The sequence below is a fragment of the Onychomys torridus genome, chromosome X (genome assembly GCF_903995425.1).
Source record: "Onychomys torridus chromosome X, mOncTor1.1, whole genome shotgun sequence".
In the NCBI taxonomy this organism is placed as follows: domain Eukaryota; kingdom Metazoa; phylum Chordata; class Mammalia; order Rodentia; family Cricetidae; genus Onychomys; species Onychomys torridus.
In genome coordinates, this window is record NC_050466.1 from 44016465 (window position 1) to 44034163 (window position 17699).

General features: G+C 36.4%; 1 pseudogene; it reads left to right on the forward strand.

The window, feature by feature from the left end:
- LOC118573816 overlaps positions 1-17134 on the forward strand; it is a 49471-nt pseudogene extending 32337 nt beyond the window's left edge.
- The last annotated feature ends 565 nt before the right edge of the window (positions 17135-17699 follow it).

The following is a 17699-nucleotide window of genomic DNA, read 5'->3' on the forward strand; positions in this document are numbered from 1 at the left end:
CATATTTAAACTAAGAGGAGCTAATGTACTATGTTCACAAATGTGATACTATGCAAATATTAGTTTTAATTTGGGGCTAAGAAGAGTAAGACGGCATGATGTCTAATATAATACATTACAGAAATTGTACCCTTCCATGTTGCTAGAGTCATTGGTTCAGAAATTAAACTAATTATAATTACCAAATTGATCTAAAGGATGAAATGTGATATACCAAAATGACTGCCATCCATCAAGTAGAGAAGTCACTGTGGTCATCATCAGGGAATAATCTAGATGCAAATACATTTTACATCTAAGTTCCTGCATTCTTCTCTCTACACAGTGCATGCAGCCTACTGGTTTGAAATAAAATCTCTTAGCTATATAAAATTAGATTACTTTATATCACAGGAAAAAATAAAACTAAAAAGAAAACATTTGGCAAAGAAATATTGGGATTGTATCATCTCTGTATTTCATGTATTGTGGAGTTTTCAAAATAATTGTGAACCTTTAACAATTCTCAGTGGAGTAAACCATTTCTTCCTACCTCATACCTACTAACAAACAGTTTTACTCATATTCCATCTGGATGGTTTAGTCTATGTTAATGCAGTAGCAAAAATTTTAGTCCTGGAATTTTACAACATAACGTAGTGTTGTATATTATTTGAACATGATGAAATATATATATATATATATATGTAATTATTTGATTAAGGTTATATAACTGATTAGCAGCAAAATTCTCTTCTGTTAAACCATGGCTAATGTGCAACACATCAAAATTGTTTTAATTTTTACAATAGTCTCAGTATTCCTGAACTTATTTTTATGTGTATATGGTTGGATGGGGAGTGTACTTTTGCCAGGGAACACATGTGGAGGTTAGAGGATATCTCTTCGGAAGTAGTTCTCTCCTGTCTCTCTGTGGCATCCAGAAATTTAACTCAAGTAATCAGGTTTGTGTCTTTACTCCTTGAGCTATCTCATAGACACAGAAATGATTTGTCTCAGTAAAAGCTGTGAAAGCTCTAAGAGAAGCTCTTTGCTTTGTGCTTTGTATGTGTTCCCTTTCCTCTTAAGAGCAATTATTAAACCTAATTGGAAAAATTTAACACCAAATAGAAAGAACCGAAATAATTTCCAATTATTCTTCTAGAGTTCAATCACAGAAATGTTCTAGTCTACCCTTTCTACACGTTAATGTTCAAATTGTATGCCCTAAAAATTATTTTTACATAGTTTAAAATGTGTAGTTTCTTTAAAAATATACTTTAAAGTATGTATTTAGTAATACTTTTTCAGAGACTTCTAACACAAATGAGATATATGTCAAAAATACTTGTATAATCAGGTAAATTGAAACAGATGTGTAAAAGGTTTGGAGTTTCAGTTAAGTTTTTAAATTTATTTTCAAAGATTAGCACTATCACATATTTGGAGGAAAAAAATGTTTCTCAATAATGAAATAGAATATAAATTAATCTGTAACACTACATTCCTGAGATAACAGCATCCTTTTTGGGTTAGTCTATCTGTATATCTCTCCACAAATATATACAGTGACACAGTAAACTACTTTTGCCAATATTAGATGTAGTGATTTTCTGGCAGAGACTATATTTGATTAGGGATATGCCTTACAAACACTGTGAATGAGGGTGATGAGGAGACATGAATGTGAAGAAAGAAGGAAGCAAATAATTAAATTGTCCTGGACAGAGGGGGGAAAAGGAGAGATTTTATGATAGGAACTGAAAAGAGAGGGACAGAGACAAAGAGAATGAAATTAAAAGTCATGCATTCCAGCAGAAGAATGGAACCTTTGAGGAAAAATGCTTCTAAGGAGTTCCCAATGGTAGAGTAGCCAGAGAAGCTTAAAAAAAAAAAACAAGAATCTCAGCCAGTAACAAGTAACATGCTGCAAAGCCTTGAGGGTAAACATAATTTCATGATGATCAATTGAAATTTTCTTAACAATAATTCAACTATCTTTACTAGGGTTTGTTGAATGGATAAAGAAATGGTTTTCCATAAATTAATAGAAGTTATTTGGGGGTCAAATGAAGTAAAGATTCAGATTCTGAAAGAAACAGAGATTAAAAATCAGAAGTGAAAATAAGAAAAACAAGAGAGTCAGAATTAACAGAAATATTTGAGATACAAAATATAGGAAAAGGGATGAGAGAGCAATATTTTGTTTTCTAAAAACCTTAAGTTCTTTCAGTTTTTCTCTCATTTCCATACATCTGAACACATTTTAAATGTTCATTTTAAGTAATACATGACTATTGTAGTCTACCCTTTTTGTACAAATAAATTTCTTTTCAAAGTTTATTTCACATTTACATTAAAATTTTTCTATTTGAGCCTTCATATATTTTAAAATATACATGTGAATAAATTCCTATTGTGGGATACTTTTTAATGTTTTAAAACTTATTTATTTTTAATAAAATAATTTGCTGGGCGGTGGTGGCACACGCCTTTAATCCCAGCACTCTAGAGGCAGAGGCAGGCAGATCTCTGTGAGTTCAAGGCCAGCCTGGTCTCCAAAGCCAAGTTCCAGGAAAGGCACAAAGCTACACAGAGAAACCCTGTCTCAAAAAACAAAACAAAACAAAACAAACGAACAAACAAAAAAACAAAAAACAAAATTATTCTAATTAACTCATAATTAAAAACAGCACAGCTAGATTAAGAAAGCCACTCATATCAGTAAACTTCTAAATAGTTAGAATGGCAATTTTGAAACGACAGAGATTCACTTAGTATTTTATACATTAAGTATCAATTACATTTCTATGGACTTATCCACCACAAATACACACATAAACAAACACACACACACACACACACACACACACACACACACACACACACACACTAAAAAAGAAATCCAATGTTTTATATTACCATCAAGCCTTTTGTCCTTTCTCATCACCATGTATACTGAACATAGATAGCATGGCCTCTTGTAGCCTCCTTTCTAAATTTTATACTGTACACAAACACACACACACACAAACACACACATACTTGTGGGAATTTCATCCACTTGGCCAAATGGTATTGGGGTGACAAGCCCTAGGGTGTGATTTTGTATGCATACATGACCACATAAGAAATGAGGAGAAGGGTCTGGCTCTCTATCTTGGGTGGTTTGAGCAGAAGCAAGCAGCAGAAGAGCACGGATTGCTGGTGGTTCTCATTGCCCTTGGGCAGAACAGCAGGACAATGACAGCTGGATTAGTAGTGGCATCTACTCTGTTCTGTTTTGTGAGTGTACCTTGATTTTTTTCCCTAATAAGTTTACCTGGTCCATGTTTATGCGAGACACTACTTGTTTACATGTATGCGCATATGCCTTTTTGTATGTGGGGTGGCAAAACGCTTGACCACACAACTGCCATGACAGGCTTAGAAGCCCAGACACAGATTTTTGTGACAGGCTTACTGGTAGGCAACACCCAGATCCAGGAAAAGTCATAAGCTAACAGCACTGAGGGATCCACCCAGGGATGGGCCAACATCTAAGGGGAAGTACCAGATATCTTAAAACCCTAAAACATCCCAACCCTTAGATAAGATTAGATATGAACACCAGATGTCTCTGAGCCTTGCACACAACTATTTCCCTTTTATAGATACTCCTAGACAAATGTCATCCAACCAGGGCCCTGAACCCTAGAAATTCCCTTACCCCAACCTCTGCTATGATAAAAACCCTACCCCATCTGGGCTTGGAGCTTTCTGTTTTCACCACTAGGTCAGACAGAGAGTCCAAGTTCTGAGCTGAAAAATAAAGCTCTTTGTTTTTACATATGGTATTTGATCTCTGTGGTGGTCTTTTGTGGGTCCCGGTGATCTGGGGCATAACATTTTCACTTAGAATACATATACATTTACATTCATCTCAGTGGTTTGGTATTTAGGATACAACTAACCCTTTGCTTGTTTGCAATGGTTTGCTATGAAAAAGTAATTCTATGGCTAAGATCAAAAACGCTAATTACATCTTATGTTGGAGAGGATGTAGAGTAAGGGGAACACTCCTCCACTGAAGGTGGGAGTACAAATATGTACATCCACTTTGGAGATCAATATGACACCTTTTCAGAAAATTGGGAATCAATGTACTTCAAGACCTAACTATACCAATCTTGAGCATATACCTAAAGGATGCACAATCATACCACAAGGACACTTGCTCAACTATGTTCACAGCAGCATTATTTGTAATAGCCAGAACCTGGAACAACCTAGATACCCCTCAACTGAAGAATGGATAAGGAAAATGTGGTACATTTACACAATAGAATATTACTCAACAGTAAAAAGCAGTGACCTTATGAAACTTGCAAGCTAATGGATGGAACTAAAAAAAAAATCATTCTGAGTGAGGTAATCCAGACCCCCCCAAAACGAACATGGAATGTATTCACTAATAAGTGGATATTACGAGTTAAAGTACAGGATAACCAATCTACAATTCACAGCCCCAGAGAGGTTAGACAACAAAGAGGGATTTGTGGATTTTCCTGGGAAAGGGAAATAGATACAGTCCCTGGGTAAACTGGGGGTAGGGGTGAGAGGACAGGAGGGATGTGAACATGAGAGAGTGGGCTGGGTAGGCTTGATGAGGGATTAGGGTTAGGAGTCAGAATGGAGAGGGAGCGAAACAAAAGGGATGTCTTGATAAGGGGGAGCATTTTGGAGTTGGGAGAAACCTGGTACCAGGAAAACTACCAGGAATCCACAAGGATGACCCCAGCTAAGGCTCCTAGCAACAGTGGAGAGGGTGCCTGAACTGGTCATCTACTATAATCAGATTGGTGACTTACATAATTATCATCAGAGAGCCTACATCCAGTAACTGTGGATACAGAGATCTACAGCTAAGCACTGGGCTGAGGTCTGGGAGTTCTCCTGAAGAACAGAAGGAGGGATTATATGGGGGATCAAAGTCATGATGGGAGTACCCACAGAGGCAGCTGACCTGAGCTTGTGAAAGCACATGGACTCTGGTCCAACAGTTATTGAGCCTCCATAGGACCAACCTAGGCCCTCTACATGTGCGTGACAGTTGTGTAGCTTGGTCTGTTTGTAAGACTCCTAGCAGTGAGATCAGAACCTATCACTGGCACTTAGCTGACTTTTGGGAACCTATTCCCCATGCTGGATTACTTCCTCTAGCCTTGATGCAGAGGGAAAAACTTGGTCCTGCCTCAACTTGCTGTGCCATGCTTTGTTCAAGTCCATGGGAGGCCTGCCCCTTTATGAATGGAGACAGAGGAGGAGTGGATGGGGAGGGAACTGGAGGAGTGGAGGGGAAACTGTGGTCAGTATGTAAAATAAATGAAAAAAATGTTAATAAAATACAATTGAATTTAAAAAAAGAAAGCAGGCTGAGTAAGCCGTGGGAAGCAAGCCAGTAAGCAGAGCTCCTCCATGGTTTCTTCATCATCTCCTGCCTCCAGATTTTGGCCCTGTGTGAGTTCTGTCCTCACAGCTTTTCATGATGAACTGTTATTTGGAACTGTGAGTGAAATCCTTTCCTCCTCAAAAAAGAAAGAAAGAAAAGAAAAGAAAAAAGAAAGATAAAGCAGCTTTTATTTTGGTGGTATTGGAGATTGAACCTATGACCTCCCATATGCTAGGCCAAGTGCCATAAAACTGAGCAATAGTCCCATCCTGAACATTCTTGATTAAAAAACAATCTTATACCTATAAAATAGGAAAGGTTCATAAAGCTCAAATCTTCAACCCATGGGCTGAATATAGCTGTATACTGCCAAGTATAGCTATGAATGTAGCACAACACAAAAATGTAAAATTATAAATTTAAAACCTTATGAGATTCTCTACTTTTTTTCCCAACTGGATTCTATGGTTTTAAAGTATGAACTGTGTATATGACAACAATATGTTACAATGTCAAAGTTTAGATATAGCTTCCATAATTGGAAAACAAATTATAATAGACAAATCTGGAGATATTTTGGAAGGAGTGATGTAAAGAGTCACAATAAAAATTATTCTATTTATCATATATACTTGAATGGCATACTCATCTAAAAATATATCCAGTAAGTAGATGGCACCACTGAGCAGATGTTCTTCAAGTACCCATTGCTGGAGTATATGGGAATGCAGAAGTGGTTCTCTATAAAAAGTGAACTACTCCTGAGCCAAGGTATCAAATGGAGGCAATCCACTTACTTTCCTACTTAGTCCATCAATAGGGGTGATGCATTAAGTGAAGAGATTACAGTTACATAAATTGTATCATTTAATGAAAAAGTAAGAAGTGGAATGTCCTCAAGATAGCTATACACTATCACTAAAAACAGAGAAAACATTGGGCCCAGTATAGTCATCAAACTGATTAAATGAAACTGTAAAAATATAAAACTCTAATAGCCATAAGCAATTCAAAATTATGCCATTTGCAGAAAAATAGTTGGAAATGAACAACAAAGACCATCATGTTAAGCAAAATAAGCCATACTAAAATATACAAGTACCATTTTTCTTATATGCATACATTAGATAGTGTGTGTGTGTGTGTGTGTGTGTGTGTGTGTGTGTGTGTGTGTGTTGACAAGGAGTGGTATTTGCAAATAGGAAGGGGATCCACAGAAGAAAATTAAAAGTAATGGGGAATGAATATGAGTAACATATGTTTACACACACACATAAACATGGCATAATGAAATCCATTGCAAATACTAAAGATAATATAAACAATGCAATTTCTAACAAAACTCATCCCAGTTAGTAAAACTTAGTAAATATTTTTCTATTAGGAGTGAAAATAGAAACTCTTAGCAGATAATTTAAAGAATTTGAAGTCTAATGGAAATGAACTAGTTCTTAGAAAAAGAACAGAGCCTCTCCCCCATTGTGATGGTTAATGCTATCCTGTCACCTTGATAGGATCTGTTAATTAATATGGAAAGTAATTGATATGTTAACCATTATAAGAAGTACCATCTTAATTGTGGATGAAATGACTCTCTTGACAGGGGTTCTATATATAGGAATACAGGATACAGAAACTATAAGATATAGAAGTCAAGCTGAGCACTAGCTTACATTCATCAATCTCTATTTCTTGACCATTGATGCAGTGTGAACAGATGTTTTAAGTTCCTTCTACCTTCACTTACTCACTGATGTATGGTACCCTGAACTATGAACCACATCAAATCTGTTCTCTATTGAATTGCTTTTATCTAGGTATTTTATCACAGTAATAGAAAAACAAAAACAGATATAAAAACAAAATAATATAAAATAAAATAATACATTTTGTATAAAAATACAATTTTTGAATGAAAAAAATATTAATATTTTGGCAGCAAATAGTAGGTAGGTTACTCAGGAAAATCATATGTATAAAGAGTTGAAAAAGTTCTCCCAAGAATGTAAAGTATATGGATAAGGATAAGCATCATATGCAAAGATATAAAGTGGAATTATTAAGAGGATTCAAAATTCTTTAAAGAGTAAAAAAAAAAAAAAACTAAAATAAAGAGAAAAATGAATAAATGTACCATGAATCTTAAAATTTCTTATTAATAAAATCAAACCTGAGGCCAGTTATTGGGGTGAATGATGGAAGATCAGAGAAGCAGAACAAGCCACACGTACCTCACCTTGCCAGTTCCTCAGCTGATCCTGTTTCCTCTGACTGGAAGCTTCTGAATCCTCATCTAGAATGAATCTCAGCTGAACTTTGCTGCTCAAAAGCCTAAAAATTTAACCAGTCAAATGCTTGTAGTTTCTGGTCTTTACACCTTATATATCTTCCTATTTTCTGCCATCACTTCCAGGGATTAAAGACTTACTTGTTGGAATTAAAGGCATGTGTCACCATGTATGGCTGTTTCTAATGTGGCTTTGAACTCAGAGATCCAGAGGAATTTCAGCCTCTGGTATGCTAGGATTAAAGGTGTGAGTGCCACCATTTTCTGACCTCTACGTCTGTCTAGTGGCTGTTCAATTCTCTGACCCCAGATAAATTTATTAGGGTGCACAATATTTTGGGGAACACAATATCACCACAAATAAATAATAAGAAAACATCATCTGAGGCTAGGCTAATTAAGTTTTAGGTAATCTCTGTGACTAGGAAAAATAATGTTCATTCATGCCAGTCTATTTCTTTTGACATTTGCCAAATAGCAAAGAGGAAATCAGCATTTTTCCCTTGGGCAAAAAGACAAGAAGCTGAAAAATATCTGCTGGCACTTGGATAGACAACTTTTATGACTCTTTGGATTGGGTATAAGAAGAATGATAAAAAAAATCTGAAAGGATATTAAAAGCCTAAATGAAAGATTAGTAGTTTCCTAACAAAAGCATTTATGTCAAAGATCAGACAAGCTATTTGAATTGTAGGGATATCCTAAGAAATAAATAATAACACAACTGTTATCTTCTCAAACTAAGTTAATGTCAAACTGATAACAGACGTCAAAAATTTCTGATTACATGCATACATGCTCATACATAAACACACACACATGCACACACATATTTGTGTTGATGATATATTAAATAATTTAAGTGATAATTAATGAACTATAGTCTCCTGTAGAAATGCATACTTTATATTGTGTTCCTTGCCTTTCTGAGTTATATATTATCTGTTATGTGACAATGTCTAAATTCCTTTTGAATTAAATTTAACAGAGGACCAGTATGCTTACAATATGCTGAACATATGCATCAATTCTGTGTTTTATACTTATTTTCCCTGTTGACAGGATAATAACCTGGAAATAAAATCTTCTTATTGTAATTATCACATATTTCTTCATCCTATGAAAAAGATTTACATAGCTGGAAATCAGTTGCCTAAAAACAATGATAAAGTATCTTAAATACGAAAGAATGGTTTTTTAGATCAAAGGTATACACTGTGATACCAACTAAGGCCTTGTTTCACTTTAAGTATTAGATAAGACTGGCTTAGAACTTAATTTTGCATCCTGTCCAATAATTCACCAATAATTTTATGATTTTCAAAGTATAGGTAAATAATGGAAATATCTCAAATTTCCACGGTGACTAAAGGTCCCTTTCCCATCTTGCATTTGTTTGGATGATGAATTGCTCTAACAATAACAATACATGTGGGATCATTTAGCCTCTTCTCTCAAAAAAGAAAAATAAAGGAAAAAACTCAAACAAAGTCTGCTGTAATACAGCTCTTACAAGAAAAAGGGGGTTGGCAAGTGTTTTCTGTAGAAATCACAGAAAGAGTAGTAGGTCACTTTGTCCTTGTGGAAGAGGTACAAACAAGATCAGAGGGAGAAGGAAAGTTGAGAGTCTTCAATCAACCCAATTCCTGGTGCTCAGGAAAGCAAAAGTAGGGTTAATTTTCAGCAGCCTGCAAGGCTCTGGGTTTACTTTACAGTAAGAGCTGGGCGGTGGTGGTGCACGCCTTTAATCCCAGCACTCGGGAGGCAGAGCCAGGCGGATCTCTGTGAGTTCGAGGCCAGCTTGGGCTACCAAGTGAGTTCCAGGAAAGGCGCAAAGCTACACAGAGAAGCTACCCTGTCTCAAAGAAAAAAAAAACTAATTTAAAAGATACACTTATGATTAATATTTTTGACAATGACATCTGAAGATCTAAGAGATTTCAGTTCATCCTTATGTAGTCCTTATCACTATGATAAGTAACTGAGATTTTAAGTTTTAAGGTTTTCTGAAAAATTCTTTTCTTTAATTATACATGGGCCACAAAATGGTGTACTTACTGAACATAGCTGTTGCTTTCTTTTATTTACTTAAAATTTTAAATGTTCCCTTAGGCCATTAAAATTACCTCATACATTCTTTCCTCCCAAAATGTGGAATTTCTATTACTTACATTACTAGGTATTAAATACGTACTGACAATGTTTAATTAAGATTGAGACAAATATTCCTGCTGTGCAATGCCTCAGCTTATAGAAACTAGAGAGCTATTTATTTCCATTTTTCTGAGGTTCTGTTCAGCTGATAGATTTAGGTACTGAGTGTTTATGTAAGAGTCAGTCACCAGTTTTGTTGTTTGAGCTGCTCTAATGTGGCAACATTTGCTATGTCTGCAAAGTATTTATGGTAAAGCATAGCCTTTCCCTCACTTTACCTCCTGAATCAAATTGATTTTGTTTCCACATCAATTCTAGATAAAGGGTTGGGTTTCCTCATTATTGATGGAGTTTTGTCATTCAAACACATCTACCAAGTACCCCAAAGTAGCCCCAACTGTACTAATTTGTCTTGAAGCTAAATATGAACCCATACAACTGCCAATCAGCTTTGAATGTACAGGCATGAAGGCCTCTGGGACACTCAGGAATTCTGCTATATATTTTGCCAATCTGCTTTCTTGGAAAACATTAAGATCTTTAGGGTTAGACTTTGTAGCCTCTTCAACATATAATTGTCAGACCTGTGTCTTAGCCAGAATTCTGAATCCATGATTTAATAAGGATTACCTTCTAAAATGATCTCAACATTTGGTGATAGTTTCTTGTTAAATTGGAAAAATAATTTTCCTAAGACCATGAAAAATGATTACCTGTACTCTTCAGAATGATTACAAATAATTTAAAATACCTCCAATAAATTAGACAAATAAACTATTCACAGTTTTTTCAACACCTTTCTGTCTCTGTCTCTATCCTTTCTGTGGTTTGGATATAGCATGGATATACTCACAAAGTTCTATATGCCTAAGTTGAGAGGGCAATGGTTCTTATAGAGGTAGGGCCTATTAGAAAGTGATTAGGTCATAAGCACACAACTATTAGAAGATATTAATATATTGGGAGAAAGTGAGAAGGTGGCTACAACACATCTTAGTATCAGAAGATAAATACTCCATGCATGTGCATCTATATCATCATGCCCTTATATTTACAATGACAGTATTTTATGAGCATTACATTTACAGTGAGTGTAAGTATATTATTTACAATAACAGTATTTAGTTATTCATGTAGCCAAATCATACTGAGGGAGGTTGCAGTTACTCATATTAGAAAGTGACTAGTACCCCCTGTAAGTATCACAGTGCACACATCATATTGAATGGAGACATCTTGCCTCATCTGACTCTTGTATTGCTGAGAACTTTCATGAATTCTCCCCAGTAGGGAACAAATATACCATCCTATTGAGAGCCGCTGGTAGCAAAAGACAATGAGAATATACAGCAGGTGACAAGTAGTGTTCAGAAGGTCAACCTATCAGAACTATGGGTTCCGTTAGAGAAAATCATCACACAAGGCGTTGTAAAATTACTGCCTTTTGAATGAATTGGCTGTCTCTTGTCGTAAACTTCTTATTCAATAATAGCTATGATTCTCTCCATTTACCATGCATTTCCATGTTATGTGTCCATGTGCCAGCTTTGTTTATTTTTTCATTATCATAAATCTGGCCAGGGCCATTCTCTGGACAATAATATTTCAGCTAAGATACCCTTTTTTTCTAAGGGCAAATGTATAGAAATAAACATTAGCTCATCTCACTCACAGATAGAGAAAATAGCCACTGGCAATTAAATCCTCAACTCCTTACCTTCACCCTGGGTTATTTACACAAGACCCTAACTTAAGAGAATTTTCCTCACATTCTTGGGATGATGTTTTACCCACTTGCTAGTTACTGAGTTAAGGCAGTTACTTCCCACTCACCCAAGGAGACTACTTTCAAGGCCAGGCAGATGATAAGTGCTAAGCTTTGTTTGTTGTGTAAAATAAGTTTTAATTCCTGATAAGCCCAGTGCTATTTCTAGATTTTCTCTTTAGCAATTACTACAAATGAAGGTGCTTTTACTAAACAAATACTAAATGCTCTGACATAGGTTGCTTAGCCACCAAGCATATGTCCCCCTCCTACCAGAAAGCAGCTGAAGCCAGGACAAGCAGTGAAAAGCGGCACCAAAGACAGTTTACTTTCTAGTGACTTACTGACCCCTAACATTCTACCTAGCCACTTCTAGATTATAGTTTGAACACATAAATTCCCTAATTAATATTAGCCTTTAGTTGACCCGACCAGAGAACTCTCCTTTAGTCACTCCCCTTTTGGGTTGCTTAGCTGAAAATTCCTGATTTATGTGTGGATCCTTATCACCTCTCTCTGCAACCCTGAGAATTTCAAATCACACAATGCATTGTGAAAGAATGACTGTTCATGTATATATACTGTTTTCCTCACAGTCCTTGGGGAATGGATTCAGAAGAACAAAGGTGAGGACAGAGATGGAAAGAACTAGATAGAAATGAGACAACAGCAGAAGGGACTGAGAAGAGCTAAGAATGAGAGCAGAAAAGAAGCTGTGTAGATAGAATTGACTTACAAGAATAAAGTGAATGGACTAGAGAACTCAGTGTGCTTAGATTCATTTGATATCCCTCAGATTAGAATCCTCAGCTGGTTGTTAGACTCTTCCACAGCCCCTGGGAGCAAATAATATAGGCTGGACCTATTATTGTTTGTGTTACTGTCCTTCACTTTCCATCTCTACTTCTGGATCTACTGAGACAATAGTCCTTTAACTTTATTTAATCTAACCACTGAGAAATTGCTTTTTTCTTTTGTCTTCTTCCTTTACATTCTCTATCTTTTAGGTACCCATGAGGTGAGACATGGACAAACCAAAAAATCTTAAGAAAGCCAGGGTATGAGGCAACAAAGGCTAATATTTATCTAAGACTCAAAGCATTGCGAGTTTTATCCTTTCGTTCTGAAGACAGCACAGTGTAACTCAGTCCTTTTTTCTGAAAGCATAATTCTTATTTTATTTTAGCACACTATCCTCCTTGTCATAACCTAACAAATATGCATGAATATTGTCCAACAAAAGTGATTTTAAAAGATGAGTACATACATACATGACAAGGCATTGCTATTATCAAGGAACACATTGTCAGGGTTCTCACATGGAAAGCACCATAGCTACCTAGAAGTTATCATAATCATTGAATTTATGAGCAATACTTCAAGAAGGTCTGTAGGCACTCCATTTGTCTAACAACTCTGAGACAATACATAAAGCATGAAGATGTGGGGGTATTATCCATGTAGCTTAATAATATTAAGCAGTTTTCATCACTTCACCAATTACAGCATGACATATTAACACTGATTTATTTACTCTTAACTGTTAGGGAATACAAAATACATTTTGTCACCTTACATGATAAAGGAAGACATATTGACTTACACCTAGAAAATCTAGGTAATTCTAAGGATCAGTGACATATTTTTCATATGAATTTTTTTATAAAGCATCCTTTTCATTCTTGTTACTTAAACTATGTCTGCTAAGAACAGTCATGAAATTCTTCTAAATGAAGCAGAATATTGGAAGCATGGAATGAGAATACAAGACATTACAATACAACCATCCAAATACTGGTAAAACTAACAGAATACTAAGAAAGGAACTTGCTACATTTAGTTCAAATCACTGGTACCATTATAGTATGGTATACCACACAAGATCTTTGAATACAGTTCATGTCCGACCCAGTATATCACATTATAGTTTATTTTGTTTTGGTTTTTTACTTTCTGTTGTTATTGTTGTTTTTGTTTTTGAGACAAGTTTTTCTCTGTGTAACAGTACTGGTTGTCCTGGAATTCACTTTGTAGACCAGGTTGGCCTTGAACACAGATATCTGTCTCTCTCTGCTTCCCTGAGTCCTTGTATTAAAGATCTGCTCCACCATGCTTAGCATACAATGTAATTTTTATCATTCACGCCAAAAAAATGGTGTGAAACCTGAACCCTGATTGTGTTTATCTACAGTTTCTTGGACTTTATCTAATATTTCCTACCCAAATACTATAAACTGTTTTTCATCTAGATTATTAATGCTAGAGATAAGCATGTAGCAATTTTATTTATTTACATAAACATTAATTTTATTCTCTTAGTTGTATGTTCCTCCATATATACGTGTTCCTGAAGTGAATGCTGGAGAAAAGAAACATTCCTTAGAGACCACAGTTTACACAGGTATAAGCAAACAGATTGTAAAGCCATAGTAAGGATAATTGCAGTTCCTTCAACTTTAATATCAAAGGTCACAACAAATGAGCAACATGATGAGCTCTACTCTACCCAACGTGGTGGCTTTCACTGGTATTTCATGTGATTAGCACCCATCTGAGTAAAGCACTTCCCAGGAACTCCAGAACTACCATATCTGTAGCCTTCTTTTCAGCATTCAGAATAAAGAAGATAACTTTTTTTTTTTAATAAGTCAGAAACAATAGTTACTTTCCTTTACCACACATTCCTCTCAGAAGCTGTCCTCTCATGTTCCATCATTACCGTTTTTCTTTCTTGGTGTGCTTTTAAGGGTTCTCCAACTTTTTCTTCTATAACCCATAGAACTGAAACCATCATGAAAAAGTCACATGTGAAGATGGATGAAATGTATTCTAGAATCAGTAAATTCATCTTCTGTATGGAGGTATATTATGACTATGTCCATGTGGCTAACCCTCTGCATTTTTAGAACCTTACAATACAGAGAGAGGTTGCAGTTACTCATAATACAAAGTGACTGCTACTTCTCTCAGCATTATAGTGGACACAACTTACAGTGGACCTGGTGTCTCAGTTAACTCCAAAAATATACAATTTTCATAATTCCTCCCAGAATAACATGTACAAATGTACTACATTTCTTTACTCATAGTTCCTATGGAAGGACAGTCATTGTCCTTTGTCATCCACCTATATTTTAAGGTATCAGACTTGTTTCTTCTTTCTTTACACTCTCAAAACTATGTATTCATGAAGTGAAGAATTAACAAACCAAATTATCTTACAAAAATGTAAGTCAGGTGACAACAAAAACTAACAAATGGGTAAGGCAGGACTTCAATATGTCTGTAATGATCATCATCATCCAGAGGACATATCTGCTGTGGATATCGCTCTGTGTAAATAAAGTTCTGATTGGCCAGTGGCCAGGCAGGAAGTACAGGCGGGACAAGAGAGAAGAGAATTCTGGGAAGTAGAAGGCTGGGAGAGACACTGCCAGCTGCTGCCATGAGAAGCAACATGTAAAGACACCGGTAAGACACAAGCCATGTGGCAAAGTATAGACTAACAGAAATGGGTTAATTTACGATAGAAAAAGTAGATAACAAGAAGCCTGCCACGGCCATACAGTTTATAAGCAATGTAAGTTTCTGTGTGTTTACTTGGTTGGGTCTGAGTGACTGTGGGACTGACGGGTAAGAGAGATTTGTCCTGACTGTGGGCCAGGCAGGAAAACTCTAACTACACGTATCAAATGAAGACTTTGGTGTGTTTTAATCTACACTATGAAGTATTGCTCCGTTATACTTCATCTTACCAACAACAATTTGATTCAGGATTGGTATCCAACAGGTTTTGTAGCTAAATGGCTATAGAAGCCTTCATCATACTTTTCACATTTTATCATACCTCCCATTAATATATAATGTCTACATATGTTTGATTTTATACTGAATATCACTATACTGAATATCCCATAGACCATCTCTATGTGTTTCACACCAAGTGGAACCTGTTGCTACCCTGACTTAAGGGGAATAATGATCACAAAGAAAAAAAATATGCTCTTACTATACTTGATTATAAATATGACCAAAACTCTAACAGGTTTTCCTCCAATAAGAACAACTCTGCCAGTGGAGTGAGGGCAGCATTCCTGGAAACCTTGATTGTTGTCTGAGTGTTTTCTCGAAGTTCTTTAATTTTAGCACCTTTGACAACAATAATTCCTCCTGCCAGACTTTGATGAATCGACAGCCTCAACTCACAGTCAAAGTCACTTCCTTTATAGTGCTGGTAATTTAAGCATTCCACAGCATCAGATTCGAGCTGGAGCTGGCTCAAATGATGGCAACTGCAGGCCCTCTTCCAAGGTAGGGATGATTTTCTTCAGAATTTCTCCAATAGTTTCAATATCAGCACTGATACTCAGTATGTGCTCAGGGCCACTGCTGTCTGGGACTGAAACACTTTCATTGTAGTCTGTATAGAGAGCCTTAATATTCTTGCCTCCTTTTCCAATCACTGCCCCAGCGTTCTTGCTCTGAAGCAAAATGCGCAGTTCAATCACCTCATCAGTATTTCTAGTATTTCTTCCATATCTTCTGCAGGGCGTTTACCAAATTCACCATTGGTTTCAATGATGGGGAAGGTTTCTTCTGGCTGCTTGGTCTCCATTTCCTTGGATTAAATGGATACACCAATCATGCAAGTCCACCATAGGTTTGTAGAATGCATCAAGATCATCTGTGACCTTATATCTGAGTCTCCTATCAAAGGACGTGCACAACTTTATGATCCTAACTTTTATGATGAAACCTATGACTATGGTGGTTTTACAATGATGTCTGATGACCACCGTGGATGTCCTGTGGAATTATCTATGTGCGGAAGAGGTGGTTTTGACAGAATACCTCCTTGGAGTGGGTGTTTCCTGTCTCCTTCTAGAAGATATTAAGATGATATGAGCCCTTGTCGAGGACCTCCTTCACCTCCTCCTGATCAAGGTGGCCTTGTTAGCAGCAGAGCATGGAATTTTCCTCTTCCTCCATCACTACTACCCAGGGGGGTAGATCTAATGGCTTATGACAGAAGAGGAAGGCCAGGAGACTGCTATGATGGCATCGTTGGATTTAGTTGCTGACAAAACGTGGAACTCTGGAACTCTGCAGTTGACACAAGGAGTCCATCAGAGTGGCAGATGGCTTATGAACCACAAGGTAGTTCTGGATAGGTTATTCCTATGCAGTAGGTCATGGCTTATATGGTGATCTTGGTGGAGCTCTTATTACCACAAAAGTTACTATTCCCAAAGATTTGGCTGGATCTATTATTGGAAAAGGTGGTCAGTGAATTAAACAAATTTGTCATGATTCTGCAGCATCGATAAAAATTGATGAGCCTTTAGAAGGATTTGAAGATCATATCATTAACATTACAGGAACACAGGACCATATATATATATACACACACACACATATACAGAACACACAGTATTTGTTGCAGAACAGTGTAAAGCATTATGCAGATGTTCAAGGATTTTAATGCAAGATTTCTTTTTCCTTTTTCATGGTGTGAAACATTATTCTGGAAAGTTTTTCTAAGACTAGTGAAGAACTGAAGGAGTCCTGCATCTTTTTTTTTTTAATCTGCTTCTGATTAAAAAGCCAACATTCCTCTGCTTCATAGGTGTTCTCCCACTTCTGTCCCCCAAGTAAACACATAGAGGCTTATATTAATTGTAACTGCTTGGCCATTATCCTAGGCCCACTACTCACCATAATTCCTATCTATGTTTAGCCAAATGGCTTGGTACCTTTTCTCAGTTCTGCCTTCACATCTTGCTTCTTCTGTGACTAGCTGGTGACTCCTGACTCAGCCTTCCTCTTCCCAGAATTCTCCTTGTCTGCTTAACCTGCCTATACTTCCTGCCTGGCAAATGGCCAATCAGCATTTTATTTATCAACCAATCAAAGCAACACCTTCACAGCATACAGACCATCATTGAAATGGGTTTATTTAAGATATAAGAACTAGATAACAAGAAATCTGCTATGTTCATACTTTAAAAATAGTAGATCTCATCCTTTTATCTGTCATTGGGCAATCCCTGTGTCTTTCCTAGGGTCCCGTTTTCTAGGTAGCA